At 34.9% G+C, this 21,763-nt stretch overlaps 1 protein-coding gene across 1 annotated transcript in view; it reads left to right on the top strand.

Moving 5' to 3' along the window:
* Positions 1–7,693: 7,693 nt before the first annotated feature.
* Positions 7,694–21,763, top strand: part of LOC138713142 (proton-coupled amino acid transporter-like protein CG1139) — a 210,296-nt gene continuing 196,226 nt past the window's right edge. The window contains exon 1 of the mRNA XM_069844957.1: positions 7,694–7,898. The gene's annotated coding sequence lies outside the window, so the exon portion shown is untranslated. The remainder of the gene's footprint in view (positions 7,899–21,763) is intronic.

The raw sequence follows: 21,763 nt of genomic DNA, 5'->3' as shown, positions 1-21,763 counted from the left end.
GACACGACTGGTTGCAGAACCACAGATAAACAATTTTATCTCGGGCGAAGCGGTGTAGAACAGTAACAGTAACAGGCTGATAAAAAATATGATGTAAAGGAATATACAAGACATCAGTAATGAAATTGAAGCGGTGAGATCAATAACCATTCAAGTACACTTCTGGCCATTCATTTTTTGCAAATTTGAAATTAAATTTAGGATATTTCTACAAGTGTTACGACTTTAAAAATTAGTATACTAGATTACCAGACATAAAGTCCAGGATTATAATGTCCATACGTCAAAATGTCCATGGAATAATGTCCACGTTGAAAATGTCCACGTTAAATCGTCCAGAGTCAAAATGTCCATAGTAGTATAATGTCCACTTCACTCTGATGTCCAGAGTCATAATGTCCATAGCTCTATAATGTACAATATATCCATTGTTCAAGGTAGTTATAGTAGGCCTAATCTATGTAAAAATGTTAAGGTACAGAGCTAACCAGAACTGAAAATTTTGAAGATGGAACGAAATCCTCAGTTAGTGCCATCACAGAAGGGTAAGCCACTTCTTTCTTTTCGTGGATACCTGTACCAACATCATGACTTTAATAGAGATAGGACAAAAATATATTGGCGATGCAGGGAAAGAAAATTTGTAATGCTGCAATGATAACTAACAGCAACCCGGATAACATTCGAGTTTTGCGGGATGGCACAGATAAGCATTTACATAGTGCCGATGAAGCAGGTATAGAAGTAAAGTGCATCTTGAACCGTGTTAAGGCAAGAGCAAGAGCGTTGGCTGTACATCATCCATCTAATTTCGCGCTTTATACAGTGCCTAAAGAGCGATGGAAATGAAATTTGAACACAAATATTGCAAGGAAGAGGAGGGCATACACAAATTAAAGAGCCGGTGAATAAAACGTATTTGACGAATCAAAGACAAATTCTCCAGATTGTGAAAAACTACAACAGGTACAAAGAAAATGGAGAAATTCTCATATAGCTACCTTAAAAGTATTGGTTACCATATTAAAAGTGAGCTCCGGTTCCCGATGATTAATAACTTATTTGTACGAGTTATGGAATAAAATTTATTGTGCTCTATTCAAGCAGAATTTTCCTTTGAACTTGGACATTATGGACGTTTGGCACTATGGACATTTTCAACTTACGAACGTTTTATCATGTGGCCTTTCTGTCGTATGGATATTTAGTACATGGACATTTTCACCGTATGGACATTTTGACAATATGGACATTTTGACCTTATGGAGGTTTTATCATATGGACGTTCTGTAGTATGGACTATATACGGTGGAAGCGGTATACTACATTGTCTTGGTCTCTAAAACAACCAGAAACATTACGTAAAAAAATAATAATTACGTAAAAAATAAAATATGTTTTTCTGCATTTTTCTCGAAACTTGTGTAAATGGAGTTGAATGGTTATTGATCTCACCGCTTCAATTGCGGAATTTCTAACATCAATGTGGTCTAGGGATAGTGAAAAAACTCGTTCTTTGAGGCTACACACATACGTGAGGTTGAATCCCGATAGTGTCTCTCAGAGGTCTTTTCCAACTGTATGGTGAATGCTAGGTAATCTCATAACGAATTCTCGATTTACTTTCTCCATAACACAGTCTAATTATCACTAATTCCGATTATCTATGCTAAGTGACAACGCAGTTGATATGGCGTCGTTAAATTGGCGTTTAAAATAATCACAATGAATTCTAAATAATATTACAATCAATTGTGACAAATTCTTGTAGCTGATGATGATGATGATGATGATGATGATGATGATGATGATGATAATGATGATGATGATGACCAGGAACGACAAACACAAAGCGAAGGGTAAGTTTCATGCTTGTATGTTGTATTATGTTCACTTGGCTCTAAAGAAATTGGTGGTTGGAACTGTAAGGAAAGTAGGCCTACCGTTCCAAAAAGAGACAATTTCTGTCCCTGATAGCGATGATGCAAAGACGTAGTAATAAGATATAGAAAAACTGAATTTCAAGTACAGTGAAACAGAAGTTGAAAAGTACATGCTAGTGATAATGGTGATGGGAATATATATACACATACATACATACATACATACATACATACATACATACATACATACATACATACATACATACATACATACATACATACAAAATAGAATATATCCTCTTAAACTGGTATTTCAACATGCCTGTGGTTCTGAATCAACTTTTAATTCTACTAGAACCTTAACTTCTGTTTAAAATTAGAATTCTTTAATTCTTACCTGAGAAAACTTGGTCGGTTTCTAGGTGTAGATTTTTTTGCAGAAACCTCTTCGGTGCGAGCTGGAAGATAAGAAACAACATAATTACTAAGTTTAATATTACCATGTACAGCATAAACATGGATATCGACTTAATAGCAAATAAAAATGCAAGGTCGCATCGGAAGTGGAAAGATTCATACTCTTTGCAGGATATAATATTTCATTCGATCATAACCCTATTGAATAATATGGAAACATAATCATATATGCATAAATAACTAATCAGTGCATATAACAAGGATGTACAATGACATTTCGTGTGCACTATACATATATCTATGAACAAATGGGAAGAAGATCAGCAGAGATACCTCTAAGAAGGTGGATTAATAAAACGAGCCTTGAAAACGTGTTAGATGAAACCACGAGTGCAATTCAATACCGGTAATTTTGGTATCGACTCTTTACCCACATCACTGTCACTATTGTTTCAATACCGAGTATTTTGGTATCGATTCTTTATTTGCATCACTGGCACTGTTTTTTTGATACCGGTAATTTTGGTGTCATTCTTTACTCACATCACTGCCAATGTTGTTTGGATTCAGGGTATTCTGGTATCGATTCTTACTCACATCACCGCCAATGTTGTTTAGATACATAGTATTCTGGTATCGATACTTACTCACATCACCGCCAATGTTGTTTAGATACATTATTTTGGTATCATTCTTTATTCACATCATTCTCAATGTTGTTTGGATACATAGTATTCTGGTATCGATACTCACATCACCGCCAATGTTGTTTAGATACATTATTTTGGTATCATTCTTTATTCACATCATTCTCAATGTTGTTTGGATACATAGTATTCTGGTATCGATACTTACTCACATCACCGCCAATGTTGTTTAGATACATTATTTTGGTATCATTCTTTATTCACATCATTCTCAATGTTGTTTGGATACATAGTATTCTGGTATCGATACTTACTCACATCACCGCCAATGTTGTTTAGATACATTATTTTGGTATCATTCTTTATTCACATCATTCTCAATGTTGTTTGGATACATAGTATTCTGGTATCGATACTTACTCACATCACCGCCAATGTTGTTTAGATACATTATTTTGGTATCATTCTTTATTCACATCATTCTCAATGTTGTTTGGATACATAGTATTCTAGTATCGATACTTAATCACATCACCGCCAATGTTGTTTAGATACATTATTTTGGTATCATTCTTTATTCACATCATTCTCAATGTTGTTTGGATACATAGTATTCTGGTATCGATACTTACTCACATCACCGCCAATGTTGTTTAGATACATTATTTTGGTATCATTCTTTATTCACATCATTCTCAATGTTGTTTGGATACATAGTATTCTGGTATCGATACTTACTCACATCACCGCCAATGTTGTTTAGATACATTATTTTGGTATCATTCTTTATTCACATCATTCTCAATGTTGTTTGGATACATAGTATTCTAGTATCGATACTTACTCACATCACCGCCAATGTTGTTTAGATACATTATTTTGGTATCATTCTTTATTCACATCATTCTCAATGTTGTTTGGATACATAGTATTCTGGTATCGATTCTTACTCACATCACCGCCAATGTTGTTTAGATACATTATTTTGGTATCATTCTTTATTCACATCATTCTCAATGTTGTTTGGATACATAGTATTCTGGTATCGATACTTACTCACATCACCGCCAATGTTGTTTAGATACATTATTTTGGTATCATTCTTTATTCACATCATTCTCAATGTTGTTTGGATACATAGTATTCTAGTATCGATACTTACTCACATCACCGCCAATGTTGTTTAGATACATTATTTTGGTATCATTCTTTATTCACATCATTCTCAATGTTGTTTGGATACATAGTATTCTGGTATCGATACTTACTCACATCACCGCCAATGTTGTTTAGATACATTATTTTGGTATCATTCTTTATTCACATCATTCTCAATGTTGTTTGGATACATAGTATTCTAGTATCGATACTTACTCACATCACCGCCAATGTTGTTTAGATACATTATTTTGGTATCATTCTTTATTCACATCATTCTCAATGTTGTTTGGATACATAGTATTCTGGTATCGATACTTACTCACATCACCGCCAATGTTGTTTAGATACATTATTTTGGTATCATTCTTTATTCACATCATTCTCAATGTTGTTTGGATACATAGTATTCTGGTATCGATACTTACTCACATCACCGCCAATGTTGTTTAGATACATTATTTTGGTATCATTCTTTATTCACATCATTCTCAATGTTGTTTGGATACATAGTATTCTGGTATCGATACTTACTCACATCACCGCCAATGTTGTTTAGATACATTATTTTGGTATCATTCTTTATTCACATCATTCTCAATGTTATTTGGATACATAGTATTCTGGTATCGATTCTTTACTCACATTACTGCCAATGTTGTTTCGATATCGAATATTCTGGTATCGACTTTTTATTCACATCCGTACCACTGTTGTTTCGATACCGGGTATTTTAGTTTCTATTCTTTACACACATCAGTGCTACTGTTGTTTCGATAGCGGATATTTTGGTATCGATTCTTTATTCACATCACTGCCAATGTTGTTTCGATACCGGGTATTTTGGTTTCGATTCTATACACACATCACTGTGTCTGTTGTTTCGATAGCGGATATTTTGGTATCGATTGTTTATTCACATAACTGTTACATTTTAAAGAAACGATAAAAAAAATCTGTTCCTCCATTCACTGTTTGAGTCGCTTGAGAAACTTCTTGCCCCAGCAACTAAAACTTACCCTAGTGCAAACCCTAGTAACGCCGCACTTCGATTATTGTGACGTTTTGTTAAGTGACCTAAGTTCTGAATTGTCAGTCAAGTTACAGCGAGCTCAGAATATGTGCGTCAGATACGTGTGCAACATCCGACGGTATGATCACATATCACCATCCTTCGCAAGTCTCTCGTGGCTCCGACTTAAAGAACGTAGAACTTTACACTCTTTGTCTTTACTCTTTCGAATTCTGCACACTTCAACACCAAATTACCTTTCGTCTCGTTTCTCTTATCTATACTCTAACCACGACGTTAATACCAGATCACTTATCTGTGGCACGCTAAGTATACCTCTTCATAGAACATCTTGTTATTCATCATCTTTTACAATATCCACCTCGCGTCAATGGAATTCCTTGTCACAAAGTATTAGGGGCTGCAAGACAATAAACACCTTTAAGAACAGCTTAAAAGATAACCTTATTAGCATTTCACTCCAATCATACTGATTTAAACTATCACTGACTACATTGTTACTTTTTTCTTTAGACATCATCCTGATTGTGCTGTATTTTAATTGTCTCGTAATAATCTCTTTCTATTACCTAATATTATTTGAAATATATTAACATTCTATGTATTTTAGTTTAATTCTGCTACACAGTTTATTTCAGTGTTTAATTAATAGTTCATAGTATTTTGTTGTTTAATTTGTAAATAACTTTTGTATACATGTAACTCTCATCTAAATCAAATTGTTGGATTCTTTGTAAGTTCATGCATATGTATATACACTTTTTGCTGGTTGAGTGGAAGAGAAGGCCTTACGGCCTTAACTCTGCCAGCTAAAATAAATCATTATTATTATTATTATTATTATTATTATTATATTTTACATTTACATATATGCTATCTATCATGCTTTGCTTGTTGGCCCATCGTCTACAAGGTGGTTCTGCCTATCGTATTTGCATTGTCACATTACAAAACATGATATGAGCAACGATGGACCCTATTATGCCATTATAAGAGTTAGTCACAATACACACAGGCAGGGACTGGAACCCTGACAACTTACGCAACAGACTAAAGGTCTGGCTACTTAACCGCAGCAAGGTTATATGTAATATTTTGAACTTGAAATTATACTACTTTCAAATATTGTATTGGACGTGGCTTCTGGACATCGCTATCTACGTCAAGCTCTCAAGTGAGGGACTTAGCTCCTTCTCCTCGCGTACTTCGCTTCCGAGACGTTGTCCAGTGACGTCATTACAAACTACGGCAGACGAACGATAATGTTACATTGGTCACCTGTAAAAAAGCATCGATCTGCTTAACAATTCCGTGAAGTTTTATTAATCTACTGCCAGCATAGGAAATTAAAAACAAACACTGAAAATACTTTAGTTTTGTAGTGTGGAGTAGTAGAAACTCGATGTGATCACTGGGAGAGCTGTGGATCCCACCAACCCGCCCTAAATAGGTTCCTTACTTATATAGGAAAATCGTCGTACTTGAAGGAAGAAGGCGGCCATATTCCTTCGTTGTGACGTTATTTGAAGTGAAGTGGGAGAATGATTGCAGTGTCGCCAACTGTGGTTACCATTCATATTATTTTACACACCTAACAAAACCTAACCTAACCTAACGTGCTACACACCTATTGTAACATTCCTAACGTTTAGCACACCTGTTGTGACATTCCTCACAGTTTCATTTCGTTTGCCGATATTGGCATCCCTGCTACACCTGTACCATATCATCTGCCGGAATTCTGAGTCCATCTAGTGGAAGTGAAGTGAAACTGCGACCGTGTTAATTACGTTTCCGAAGTTGTTTCTGTGTTATCTACAAGAATTATTGTGTCATTGTAGTGATAATTGCATTTATATTGTACAATAAAAATTGAAATGTGTCGTGGCTGAGATAAGTGTTCTAAATTGATTTCCAGCGCCTTAATCCCAGTATAAATGTGTGAATATTCGTTAGGAGTCCGTTGGAAGTGGCAGTAGAGTAATAAAATTTGACAAACAATTTTATTATTAACACAATGCGTAATAATAATAGCAAAATGTGATAAAAATTTATCCACGCATAATATGAGTACATCCTACTTAATTACAGACATTTGAGACTTTGATGAATCTAGCTCTGAAAGTAACATCTCGCAGACGTCAATATTAGTAAAGAGCAGTGCCAACTAGAAAATATACGACTAATATTTTTCGCGGCCGGAAGTGCAGACAAGATGTTCTGGACGAACTGAATGGGTCTCGTGGTTGTTGCGTCAACACAGGAATATATCTAGGGTAACAGGGTGTTTTCTGACCCCCAGGGAAACCAAAAATAGTGTGTACATTCCACTTTGAAGCGCTCGGTCAGACGCTCTAATAATAATAGCTCTAATACGGGTTGGATAAGACGATAATGGGTCCCGCGCTCTCTGAATTCGTTACATGTAAGCCGACATTCTGAGCTTGCTCGCACATGCGCAATGTCGTATATTTATTCTCATACAATTTATACCTCCTTACCGATACTCCGAGAGGGGGAAATCAACACACACGCACACGTCTGATTGTTGAAATTACCCGAAGAAAAAAAAAAGGAGGTCCACAAAGACACGTTCTGGGCGTCGACGCTCAGTTTGTGTTGGACGTCAGTGTCGCTAGGTTCGTCTGTCGGGTCCGTCGCCCCTTCCTTCGTGACAGGCACGCTAACGCGCATTGTTGCCGAAACGGCGATCCATTACATCAAACCATCCTTCGTCAGTTTCACTCCGTCCTGTCAAAGGTACGTTCCAACTACAACAAAATGTTTAAAGTTTAAAAGCGTAGCGGCAACGTATTACAACTCCCGCAAATCTATACTGCACTTACTATAATGAAATTTCACTTACTGTAATTGAATGTAACTGAAATAAATTAAAGAGGGAAGGTAGATAATTTGTTCAATACGGTGAAACCTACAAGTTCAGAGTCCTGGAGGATTTTAATTTTTGTTATTGTAGAATTTTGATAAAAGCACGTACGACTATTAAAGATACACGAAAACGTGCAACACAAGAGTAAGTAGTAGCTTACTGTATCGCTAGAGAAATAGAGAAATTAGGGGGATCAGAAGCAAAGGAATGTAAGTGCACTAAAGTTACTTTTGAGGAAATAGGGCTGGAAGTATTTAAGCTTTCGTAACATTTTTAATTTAAATTTTAATGTGTGGTGTGATTAAAAGATGCGTTACTTTGATAGTTTAGCTTACCCTGGATGAACTTAATTCATGTTATCAGAAATGTCACTTGCATCCCTTTGCTTCTAACCCCCTAAATTATGGACGATGATGTAGATGATGGAGTGAAGTTTAAAACTAAAAATTTGACAGGTATTACAACATTTATTTTATACTGAGAAAATAATTTATGCATTAGATAAGCTTATACTAAAAATATTATAGTTAACAATATGGCTTGATACAATTTACTATATCGCTACAGAGGAGATGATGATGATGATGATGATGATGATGATGAAGTGAAACTTAAAATGTGAGATATATTATAAAATTTACAGACTACAATCAAAGTTTATTTGTTTCGAGAGGTGAGAGTTTACCTTACTCCGGATGAGCTTGACTCATGTTATGAGAAATGTCACTTGCATCCCTTTGCCTCTAACCCCCTCAATTATGGACGATGATGTAGATAATAGAGTGAAGTTTAAAACTAAAAATTTGGAAGGTATTACAACATTTATTTTATACTGAGAAAATAATTTATGCATTAGATAGACTAAAAACATTATAGTTAACAATATGGCTTGATACAATTTACTATATCGCTACAGAGGAGATGATGATGATGATGATGATGATGATGATGATGATGATGATGATGATGATGATGATGATGATGATGATGATGGAGTGAAACTTAAAATGTGAGGTATTTATAATATTTACGGATTACAATCAAGGTTTATTTGTTTCGTGAGGTGAGTGTGCTACTTACAAAGACGATGTAGTGCCAAACAGGCACAAACATTCTCAAGTCACGTGAACAGAACAAATGAATATCTCATTTATACAAAGATAGAATGCAGGGCGAAATTTATTCACCGAATGTAGGACGGTAAATATAAGTGACGAAATTTATTGCAGCCGAATACAACCTTTGTATAATCACTTATTATTGTATTTTCTTCTTTACATTATTAATTGTCCTCTCTCTTTTAGTCATTTAGATTAATAATATTAATATAGATCTTAAATTTTGTTTAATAGTATACACATTTAAAATGTTTATTTTTTTGCATTATCTTTTCTTCTTTGTGTTACTGTCATTGTAAACAGTCTTGTTTTGTTTGAATGAACATCATTAATTTGTTTGTTCGCTGTATGTAGGCCTATACATATTTCTGGCGTGGAAGAAAAGGCCTGACGTTCTTAATAGCACGAGAATAAATAAATAAATAAATAAATAAATAAATAAATAAATAAATAAATAAAAAATAAATAAATAAATAAATAAATACATAGATATACGGACAGACGGACAGACGGATGGACGGACAGACAAACAGATAGACACATAGATTCATACATAAATAGATAAATAGATAAATAAATAAATAAATAAATAAATAAATAAATAAATAAATAAGCGTGCAAGAAGGGAACATTGTAATCAGATAGAGGTATGGGGGTGTCTTGGGTAGTTTCATGAAAACAATTCGAAGCAACACCCAAGCTTGCGTATGTAATGTGTAACATTATCACCTCTGAGCAGTCAGCAAGGTTAGTTCAATGAAGTAAATATTGATATTAATTTTGGGAGTCAGAATTACCTCCCTTGGGACACAATCTTTTTGTGAAACAAGCAGAAACATCGCTGTATGAAAGGATCAACAAATAATATAGATCTAAATAAATCCGATTGTACGCTAACGCAACAATAAAGAAGTAAAATTTTTCAGCATTTTTCCTTAGCGCGACTCTCACTCTGAGAGATATCAGAAGTGTTTTCGAATACAAAAAGAAAATGGATCATTGCTCCTTATAGCCAGTCGAAAAGAAAGCATTATTAGTCATGGTTATTACAGGCCTATTTTCTCTAAAAAAAAATAAAAAAAAAATAAAGAACAAATATTTTATCCATGACCATAACGAAAAACATGCCTTTACTAAATATTTTTGCGTTTGTAAAGTAGGCTTTTATTCAACATTACTTAATTCCACTAGTGAGATAAAGACTTTACCTCACAGTTTGAACTTTACCTCACAGTTCATTAGTATTTTCCTAGTACCCGGGCACACACGTATACTTTTCCATTCAACTATTACTCAAGAAGTTAATATATTAGTTACTAGATGTCACTACCTCTACTTCTTTATTACCATTTCTTAAATATACATACATTCAATCTCCTTCCTTTTTTCTCTATCTTTATGCATTGTATCCATATCTAATATGTATTTTTTTAAATTTTGTAATAATTTATCTATCGGGGTCCGAGGAGACTTGAACCTGCGAAGTTGGGTTTATAGGATTTTAAAACAACACGCGTTAGTCAACTGAGCTAAACAGAGACGATGATAAATTACGTTTGTGCGAGGTCGTGCGTATTTCCGCACAAAACCAATCCGCGGAAAGTCTAAAATTCCACATTCAGTATTCCCAACCTAACACACATAACAATTTCCCTCTTCTTACCGCTTAAGTGACATATTGATTTTACTGCTTTAGGCTTTTAACATATTATTTTTAGAGACGTTCAACATAGTAATAATTATAAACTGGAAACTTACCACTGCAATTTCACCTAAACTGCACTGTTAATTATTGTTTTTAAATATTTGCAAAAATTAAGTAAACTCTACAACTCCACTAAAGTTACTGTATTCGTGATGCAAGTAACATTAAGGAAGCCGTGAAAAAATCAACAAGATTCCATAGACTGAGGCAAAAAAAAAGACAGACGTATATCACGGCCTGCTGGAGTATAGTAAACACAGAAAACATTTTAAAGCAACAATGTTGAATATAGATATTTTTGTTTTGCAAATTTGCCGTCATTGAACAGAAACCAAGATGGAGATTTCATTGCAACTAATTAGAAATTTCTCTTTCAGGTATGTAATAAACGATCTTCGCACAAAATAATGTACGATACACGAGCGGTATGTTTTCTTTCAATTCTCGGAAATTAAAAAAGCTCAACTACGTTTCGCTTTTTCAAACTTTTCCTCGAACATAAAACTTCAACATACCGCTCTTCTAACACATATTACTATTATAGGATTTTAAAACAACACGCGTTAGCCAACTGAGCTAAACAGACACGATGATTAATTAAGTTTTAATATTCCTCTTAAGTTTAGAGAAGTAAAATGTGAAATTATTTTAATCACATTAGTCCCGTGAACACATCTAATCCTTGACACTTAAAAAAGACGAAAATACACGTTTAAAATGAAAAAAATATATATATTCAAATTATATAATTAATTATAATAAATTTGTTATTTATCCAACGCCTTAGATATCATTCTTCACTAATCATGGCCTCCTACATCATGACCTACCTAGTACACGTATCGATTCTAAAATCCATGCCATGATATATGTGATTACATGAGGACTTATTTTCAACATATTTTCTTTTATAAAACATAATTTTTCGTTATGGTCATGGATAAAATTACGTATGGTACTTGTGAGCGTGATCTTTATTGCACTCGGCTGACGCCTCGTGCTTAAATCTTTCCACTCGTGCAATAAAGGTGCACTTACCTCACAAGTACCATAAATAACTATTACGCGCGAGTTAATTGTGATGATTAAATGTCCCGATTGGCACTATCCAGTGAGATGCCATTCTCTTTTAAAGTGATCAAATAATAATTATCTTCAAAATACTCTATTATGGAAATTTGGAAAAGGAAATATGATTATCACTCGATTGCCTTGTCCCGAATATGAAGTAACTAAGATGCAAAATTTATTTTGGCCTTGTCTTCACTTCCGCTCGTCAGTATATTTCAGCATAGACAGTTTCCTGGTTTACATATATATAATGTATTGGATATCTGTTTTTGGGGATCAGAAGGAAATGTAATACTTCCTTACTTAATAATCAAATAACACTCATATGTCTGTGTGTTTTGGGATGTTTATTCACTGTCGTTTATATTAGAGCAAGGTTCTTAGTACGTTCTGGCAAGTAATTAAACCGCCAATCATTAGTGGAGCTCATGTCAACCTTCCCCGCTACTATTTGCATACTAACACTTCCAAGAAATATTCACTCTTACAAGGGAAAAGCAACTAGATGAATGTAGGATGTTTGTTGAAGTTTTCCTTCTGGTAAGAATGGATAGCAGTTCTCCGTAAATTTAGATTTAAGTCTCGTAGTACATGAGGGGGCTATGGCTGATTTTAAGAAGACGTTCAGTGGATATGAATCAATGTAAGAATTTACAAATTTTAATTCTTTCGATCTCATGAAGAACATAACGAGAAGAAATCTGGCAGACCAAGAATAATTCTGTCCTTTATTTTAATATTTGCTTTAATTTTACTCTATGAATTATCTGTAGTAATGTCACGAGAGGTCTGAGATTTATCTGGGAAATCTCAGACCTCGAGTGGCATTTATTAGGACTATTTCGTGAATAAAATAAAAATGTAAATAATATATCCCTAAAATTCGATCACAAAATGTTAATAATTGTTTAGTAACGAATACTTAACCTATTCAGACATTGTGAAGTTGAAATACTCGTAGATGAATATCGATTACTGCAATAAAGAAATTCGATGTTATTATTCAGTAATGCCAATTGCGAAATACAGGTTTAACAATGTTAATTACATGTACTGCACTTTTCTCTTATTATTATAACATAAATACATTTTCATTATCTGCTGAAATCATAATTTAATTTAACAGTAACAGTGGGGACAGCTATATATCAATGCTTATGTATTCACAGCGAGACATGTTGCTACACAGTGAAGCGATCTCTGTATAGATAGGCCTAATTAAAACACGAATTTTATTACGCCATACGGAAGGCAGTTTGATGAAAAGACCTTATTATTACTATGCAAGGTCTTTGGGTTTGATATGCGATGATATTACATAAATTTGAATATCTGACTTTCTATTAATTGTTTAATTTAATTCGCAAAATACAAATTTTATAGGCTACTTATAGGTTATGTTACCTGTGGGAGCAGGACCAATGTCAGTTTTGTCTTATTCCGACCGTTACAATCAGTGCTACACGAAAGCATTTTTATAGCACGACAAACGCATTCTCGCTGTAGTATGTAACGGAACTAAAGCTGCATCTACACAGTTCAATATTCCAATCGCGTATGCGTGCAATCTGGGAAGAATATTGAAAGAATCAAGTTTAAAAGGTACGTTCAATTAAGATGCATGAAGATTTTGTGTCTGCATGGTGCGCAGTTTTGAACGTCGTCTTCACTGCGTAAATATATTAATTAATATTAAATATCAATCTTATATTCATTGCTTTAAAGTTGAAATAATAGTAATATGCGTTACAAGAGCGGTATGTTGATGTTTTCATTTCATGTTCGAGGACAACATTGAAAAAGCGAAACGTAGTGGAGCTTTTTTAATTTCCGAGAACATGAAAACAAACATACCGCTCGTGTATCGTACATTATTTTGTGCGAAGATCGTTTATTACATACCTGAAAGACGAATTTCTAATTAGTTGCAATGAAATCTCCATCTTGGTTTCTGTTCAATGACGGCAACTTTTACAAACAAAAAGATCTATCTTCAACAATGTTGCTACAAAATGTTTTCTGTGTTTACTATATTCCAGCAGGCCATGATATACGTCTGTCTTTTTTTTCCCCCAGTCTATAAATGCGAACTTAAAACAAACGGTAAGGTTATGTAATGATTTATTTTTCATTTTAATATTTTAACAATATTATTTATATAACATATTGCAGTAATAACATCGGCATCTGGAATCTTGTTGATTTTTTCACGACTTCCTTAATATTGCTTGCATTACAAATGCAGTAACTTTTGTGGTGTTGTAGAGTTTACTTAATTTTTGCAAATATTTAAAAACAGTAATTAACATTGCGATTTAGGTGAAATTGCAGTGATAAGTTTCCAATTTATAATTATTACTATGTTAAACGTCTCTAAAAATAATATGTTAAAAGCCTAAAGCAGTAAAATGAATATGGCGCTTAAGCGGTAAGAAGAGGGAAATTGTTATGTGTGTTAGGTTGGGAATACTGAATGTGGAATTTTAGATTTTCCGCGGGTTGGTTTTGTGCGGAAAGGAAGCAAATACGCACGATCTCGCACAAAAGTTTAACCATGTAGTTGTATCTTAATGTATTCATGATCATCAATTTACGGGGAAACAGTTGGCGACAACGACTAAACAAAAGAACGACCATGCGATAAATTGATAGCGATAAATCTAGCTGCAAAAATTATCGCAAAGTCTGACTGTGATTGGTTGGAATTCAAAATTTCATTATACTTCATTGGTCGAAAATGGAATGACGTCATATAAACAAAATAGTCATCATCAGGCCACGGATGTTCGGTACGTCTGTGTTCTCCGCGCGACTACGGCTTCAGATAGGACGGGGGGTTTGTGCTGGTAGTTTGCGTTGCAAGTGCACAGTGACAGTCACAACTAATAACAAAGCGGGCACATGCAAGTACAGCATACGGACGAGGTACCCGAGTCATGGCGAAGCCAATTACATTCAAAGAAGTGCAGGTAAGCGGACGTTTTGAGAACTCACAACATACGTGTTATTAGAAGTGGTGTTATAAAAGTTTAACAATACTTCTTTGAATTGCAGGTGAATTGTTTCGTGGAGGAATTTGGAGGAGGTGAAATATTTTCTTCGAATGGAGAATTTATAATTTGTAGATTGTGCCGCACACAAACTAGAGGCTGGAAACGAGCATTCATTGAAAGACATTGCAACACAAAAAAACATAAGGCAAGTGTAGCTTTATTGGAGCAGGAAGTAAACAAAGTTCCATCTACTTCTCTCTCAAGTCGGAAGTCTACATTTTTTCGGGACGTCTGTGAGATGATGGTGGGGGCCAACATTCCATTCCATAAAGTAGAGAATGTTTTTTTTAAGAACTTCATAGAAAAATATACAGAAAAACAACTTCCTTCCGAATCAACTCTTCGCAAAAACTATCTGCCAGATTGTTATGCAGATGTTTTAAATCAAATAAGGAAAGCGGTAGGAAATAATAAGATTTGGGTTTCTGTGGACGAAACGACTGATGAAACAGGGCGATTTGTAGCACATGCCGTTGTCGGAACATTGAGTCCTGATGGACCTGGTGAAAAGTTTTTGTTAACCGCAGAGGTACTTGATAAAGTGAATCATGCATCCATTGTAACACTATTTGAAAACTCAATGTCTCTTTTATGGCCAGACGGAGTTAAACGTGAAAATATCCTCCTGCTAGTCACCGATGGCGCTGCTTACATGATGAAAGCAGGCAGACAAATAAAATTAAGCTACCCTAACATCTGTCACATGACTTGTCTTGCTCATTGTCTTCACAGAGTAGCCGAGACTGTGAGGAGTTCCTATCCAGATGTGGACTGGTTCATATCAAATATGAAAAAAATATTTTTAAAGGCACCTACTAGGTTACAAGTATTTAAAAATATAGCGCCAGAAATTCCCTTACCTCCAAAGCCAATCATAACACGTTGGGGTACTTGGTTGGATGCTGCAACCTATTATGCAAAATACTACGAAAAAATAGTAGACGTGTTAGCAGTGCTCAAGAGTGAGGATTGTTCTTCAGTTGCCATGGCTAAAGAGTTAGTGTCGGAACAGCTGAGAGACCACATTATGTATATTGAACAGAAGTTCAAGGATTTGTCAAAATATATTAAGCTGTTGGAAACAAGTGCCATGGAAATATCTAAGTCTCTTAAAGTAGTACAAGACTTGTCCACAGCCCTAGATCAAGTCAGAGAGGGGCCCGCCCAAGCAGTGACACAAAAACTGAAAACGATTATTGACAAAAATGTTGGATATTCTGATCTCTGCCAAATACGTGATCAGCTAGCAAATACTGAAAATCAAACACATAACAGTGACAGTGAATACATTCAATATTTTAAGTTTGCACCCGTCACGTCTTGTGACGTGGAAAGAAGTTTTTCGCGCTTAAAATCGGTTCTAACTGACAATCGAAAAAGTGTTCAATTCGAAAACCTTCGAATGTACATAGTCACACAATGTAATAAAATGTACAGAGCACACCATTAAATCCAATGTATTTCCCAAGGTTATTAATAAAATATATGTTGTTCTAGACTGAAGTCACTTTTCAAGCGGATCTGACAGTACCCCCTTTACGGAAGCGGGGTTGGAATGAGTTTATGTTCACATTGAAGTCTGTTACTTACGTACGTGCAGCAACACAAGTCTCCAAGGTCCGGGCCTTGGTCATCATCATTAGGTCTGAGAAGTGTATGCCGTTATACTACCAGTACCCTACGTGCGCCTCTGACTTTGAGTACGTCTCAGAGTTGGGGTGAGTTAACGCAGTGTCTTTCGTTCGTTTGAACTCATGCTTATCATCGCTGCCAAGACGATACGTCCACAGCAGTATGTCCAGCAAACAATGTGTCCACTATCTAACGTCCACAGCTATTTTGCCCAAGGAAATAAGTCCAAATTTCAATCCGGCCGACTCTTGGTTGTGGGGTTACCTTAAAGAACGGGTTTTCCTGACACATCCAACAACCCTACTGCAACTGAAAGATAATAATAATAATAATAATAATAATAATAATAATAATAATAATAATAATCTATTTATTTAATCTGGCAGAGCTAAGGCCAGTAGGCCTTCTCTTCCGCCCAGCCAGACTCTAATTCTAATTGAATACAATTGGTTACATAGTTAATACATTAATATCTAGACCATAAAACAACATGAAAGTAAATAATGGAAGTTGGATAAGTAATGTTAGTGTGACAATAATAAACATTGGTAAGAAATAGCGATAATAATAAATAATAATAATAATAATAATAATAATAATAATAATAATAATAATAATGAGATAATTTAAATATTTATTCTGTGATATATATAAATAAAACCATTAAACACTGGGAAACCTGAGAGCTATTATTGTTAACAAGAATTGTTAGGAAAATATCTCGTTAGCCTATTCTTAAATTGGTTTGATGTCTGACAGTCCCTGACATTACTCGGTAAGGAATTCCAAAGCCGAGGAACAGCCACAGTGAAAGAAGATGAATATGAGGATGTTCGGTGGGAGGGAATGGATAATATTGAGGAATGTTGTGATCGCGTGTCTAGGTTATGATGGGTGGATAAATTTTGAAAACGAGACGCAAGATAGACAGGAGTGGAGAAATGCAATATGTGAAAGAGAAGGAAAGACAGTGGATTTTGCAAGAAATTGCCAATATTCCAAGACATTATCTGCAAAATGCTGTGCATGGTGTCGCAGACAGAATGCTGTACGTTGAACAAGAGAACGGCGGACATCTTTCCAATGTTTTGTAAACCCCGTTGTTTATCGAAAACTGTGATGTTTTTGTTTTTTCCCTGTCTCAAATAATGTAATATTTATAGCGGTTTAATGTTTGAACGGACTTTTGAAGTATCCTATATATGATCTCAAATTTTCATGGCGTTGAACAATGTGCGATTTTTTTCTGCACTGCGTCATTGACGTAGAAATATCCAACGTTTTGGACCTATGTATAGTCTCCAACATCAGGAAAAGGAAGAAAGGAAAATCTATCCTTTTCAACCGTCCACTACTGGACGGATTCAAAAGATAGATTATCCTTTCTTGGTTTGGCTCTCCATAATGATGGGACCAATATTTATCTCCTAAACACTGGATATATCTGCATTTGCGGCACTGTCAAAAACACACAAATTTTGAAAATTTTCATATTTTTCACATTACCAATAATTGATAATTGATAACTATTACAGACTTAGCTCAGTCGGCTGAGGTGCTTGTTCTGCTGATCTGGAGTTTCCCTCAGGCGTGAGTTCGATTCTCGCTTGAACTAATTAGCTGACTGGGTTTTTTTTCTTAGGATCTTCTCAACCGTAGGGCAAATATCAGGTAATTAATCTGTCGAATCCTCAGCGTCACCTCGCCAAATACCATTTCGCTATCACCAATTCTATCGACGCTAATTAACATAGTAATTGATATAGCGTCGTTAAAAACAACTAAAATGCAAAAAATAGTACATTATGCAACGAGCCTATAATAATAGTAATTAAGAAGCGAGTAAGGATGTTTATGAAACGAGCGCAAGCGAGTTTCATAATTTTCATACGAGCTTCTTAATTACCATTATAGGCGAGTTTCATACGACTTTTTATGCTCGACCATATTTCTAACTTGAAATTACAGTATTCAGATGTATACATTTTATTTGTATCTGAAAAGATCGGAAGTGACCTTGTTCTAGGTCGTGAATTGTGAGATGTGCGCAGACGCGAAAGTATTGATTTTTCCTAGGAACAATAATGTCATTGACCTTGGTGTAATCCCGTTAAACTTGGTATAACCTTGATTATTGAATTCGACATTGAAAAACGAGATGACAAATTGAATTTATTTGAATATTATTTACAATTAACGCTAATTATTATAGTAACAGAACATAACCTTCTGCGACACTATTGGATTTCCAGCCTCCGTGACTTTTCGCTAATTCTCTTTCGATTGCATATCCGAGAATAATCGATACTTGCGGTTTTATAACGGTACAAAGCTGACTTGTCATTGGCTGAACATCTGTAAGCTGAGTTGTCATTGGCTGAAAACACCTGTACTTTAATGAGTAGGTGTACTTTAATGACATGCATTAAAGGACTGCTACCAGGTGTATAATTACTACATTTCGGCATGGTCGAGCATACAAATAATTATTACACAATGTGTGTATGTCATAAGATTGTTAAACCACAGTCTAGTATATACAGTCACGAAGCTTGAGTTTATGAGAGTACTAGAAACAATAGACTGTGCAGGTACTATTTCGCATGGTCTGTAATGAGGCGATAGTAGCGATCCTAGTGGTTAGCAACTATCCATGGATGCATATTCCCTACGTATTGAGCTTCGTGATTGTATATACTAGACTGTGGTTAAACCTTCATTTCTCTCGTCGAGTATCGAACACAGTTCCCCTTACTTCGCGTCACAAGCGCATTAATGCAGATCCAAAGGTTAGGTCAGTGTTTGTAATTTTGTATATACATTGTAAACAATGTAACGTATGTCACTTTTTCGCGCAGTGATCACTGTTGTGATGTTATCACATATGGCAGCAGGTTCACCGTGGAACTGCTGAACGTAGGCACAGACCTCGAGTATCACAACGGATGTGCTCGTTTCCGACAGCCCGGCAGGGTGTATTAATGGGTTGCCTTGTACACAGGGGCAGACTCTACACGGAAAGCTGCGTGGGGCCCTGAGCCTTCTACAAGTGCCCAACACAAAAATTCGTCGCCTCGCAAGGAAATTAATGCAGACTTTATAACATGTGGGCAACAAATAAACCCATTTAAAAAGTCCGTACTTATAAATTTAGGAGCTAGTAGGGGAGAAGTGGGTACAGTGAGACAGAGAGAACAGTGAGACATTTTTTATTAGATGGTAAATTTTGATGTTGAGATGTTGGTAACAGTGGAGTTGTATGTTGCATGAGTAAAGTAACAATATTTTCATATTCGATTTGATTCTAGTTCTAAAGGTGAGTGATGAAAAATAATTCGTAATTTTTCACTGTAGAAGTAAAATTTTGGCTTGTGTTTAATGAAGGTTATATTGGATATACAAATGAGATATAAATATGAATGTTTTGTTACCTAATACTATGGTATTTGAGATTATATTTGGCAAAGTTTCATCTTTCTTATTTTAATTTTGAAGTGATGGCGCCATTTTTAAATGAACTATGCGTAAAGGGAACAGTGAGACATGCCATTGAAGGGTAGGGTACACTGAGACGTCTCACTGTTCCCATGTACCAATGATTTGCAAAAACAAACTGTAATGATATTACATTTACCGGTAACTAACATTAAAAATGAACATACTAGTAACCAATTTAGGAACTGTAGCTTAAAATAATGGATACATTACGTTTTAATGGTTTCATAAATAAAAAATTATTCACAAAATTTAAGAAAATGTTAAAAAATAATAAAGAATTACATTAAATTCTTATAATTATAAGCCTTGTTGTCATCAAAAATTCATTTCATTTTTTCGCAAAAGTTTGAAGTGTCATGGAAAATTCACTTTTCCAAATGTTCCAGATGTTTCAATAGTTTCGAAGTCAGACATCAAAATGATTGTAAGTAAGTCTACAGAACATGTCAAGATAAAGAGACAGCAAGCTTTCCTTTCTTTTGAAATAAATGTAAATCATTTCAATGTCCGTTAATAGACACTGTGGTGTCTCACTGTACCCTCCTGAATGGGAACAGTGAGAATTTGCATTTTTTTTTTTTAGAAACACATATTGTATATTATGTCCTTTATCTATTAACATTTTTGTTTATGTGTTATTATACTCCATGTTTTAATGCCTATTTCTATTGCACTTGATTTTAAAAATACTTGAATTATCACTTGCATACATATGTCTTAATATTTTGTATCTCACTGTACCCACTACTCCCCTATTTCCTTCCTTGTGCTAGAATCTGTCTGTAGGATAAGCAGAAACACTGCTGGATTAGCAGTTTATGAAAATATCTGTAAATAATGAAGAAAAGAAGGAACTGAAAGCCTAGAAGGAATATAAAAACAGGAAAACTTGCCCGAAGCTAAGAAATCATTCGCTAAAATAATTGAGCACGGTCCATTAAGAAACGGTTCGAAAATACTAGCCCCTCAATTGGGCAGTTAAAAGTTGCGGTGTTAAGCGTTTAAGCGGTAATTAAACAGGCGTTTCCAAAGCAATAGGCAGCGCCGAATCACTGCTAAATGCAGCCCGCAACACTTCATTCTACACTTGATGAGTGGGGATGGAGAGGTAGCTGATACAAATCACAAAGCGTGGCAGTGAAGGATTAACATCATTTAGCTGTAACGAATGGCTGTTTAGTTATCGAATTATCAACAGTAATCTCACTAGAGGTTTTGATTTATCTAGAGAAAATCAAAACTCGAGTGGGATTTAATTGACTATTACACGATTAGAAGAAAGTATATGAAGATTAGAAGTAACCAAGTACTCCAATACAATAAAATATTAATTGACTTACGAAAATACAACTGTCTTCAAATGTATTATTGTACCATCTCAACATTACAAATATTACGCTAGATGCATGATAAATGGCAGTGGTGTGTTATGATAAGTACAGATCAGGTGTGCCAACTATGGAATCTTTCATTGAACTCTGTGGACGGTTACTAGTCAAGAAGGCTTTATTGATTCAGTTTCATTTTTATTAAAACATTTGCATTCCACTTCAATCATCCGGATCCCAGTAATCAACGTTATTTGACAGATGATTTTCAATAAATCTTAGTATTAAACAATCTCTGATACGTGACTATCCATAATATCATATAGCAGA

Source organism: Periplaneta americana, chromosome 14, assembly GCF_040183065.1.
Source record: "Periplaneta americana isolate PAMFEO1 chromosome 14, P.americana_PAMFEO1_priV1, whole genome shotgun sequence".
NCBI classification, from domain to species: Eukaryota; Metazoa; Arthropoda; class Insecta; order Blattodea; family Blattidae; genus Periplaneta; species Periplaneta americana.
This window is presented reverse-complemented; position numbering and strand designations above follow the sequence as displayed.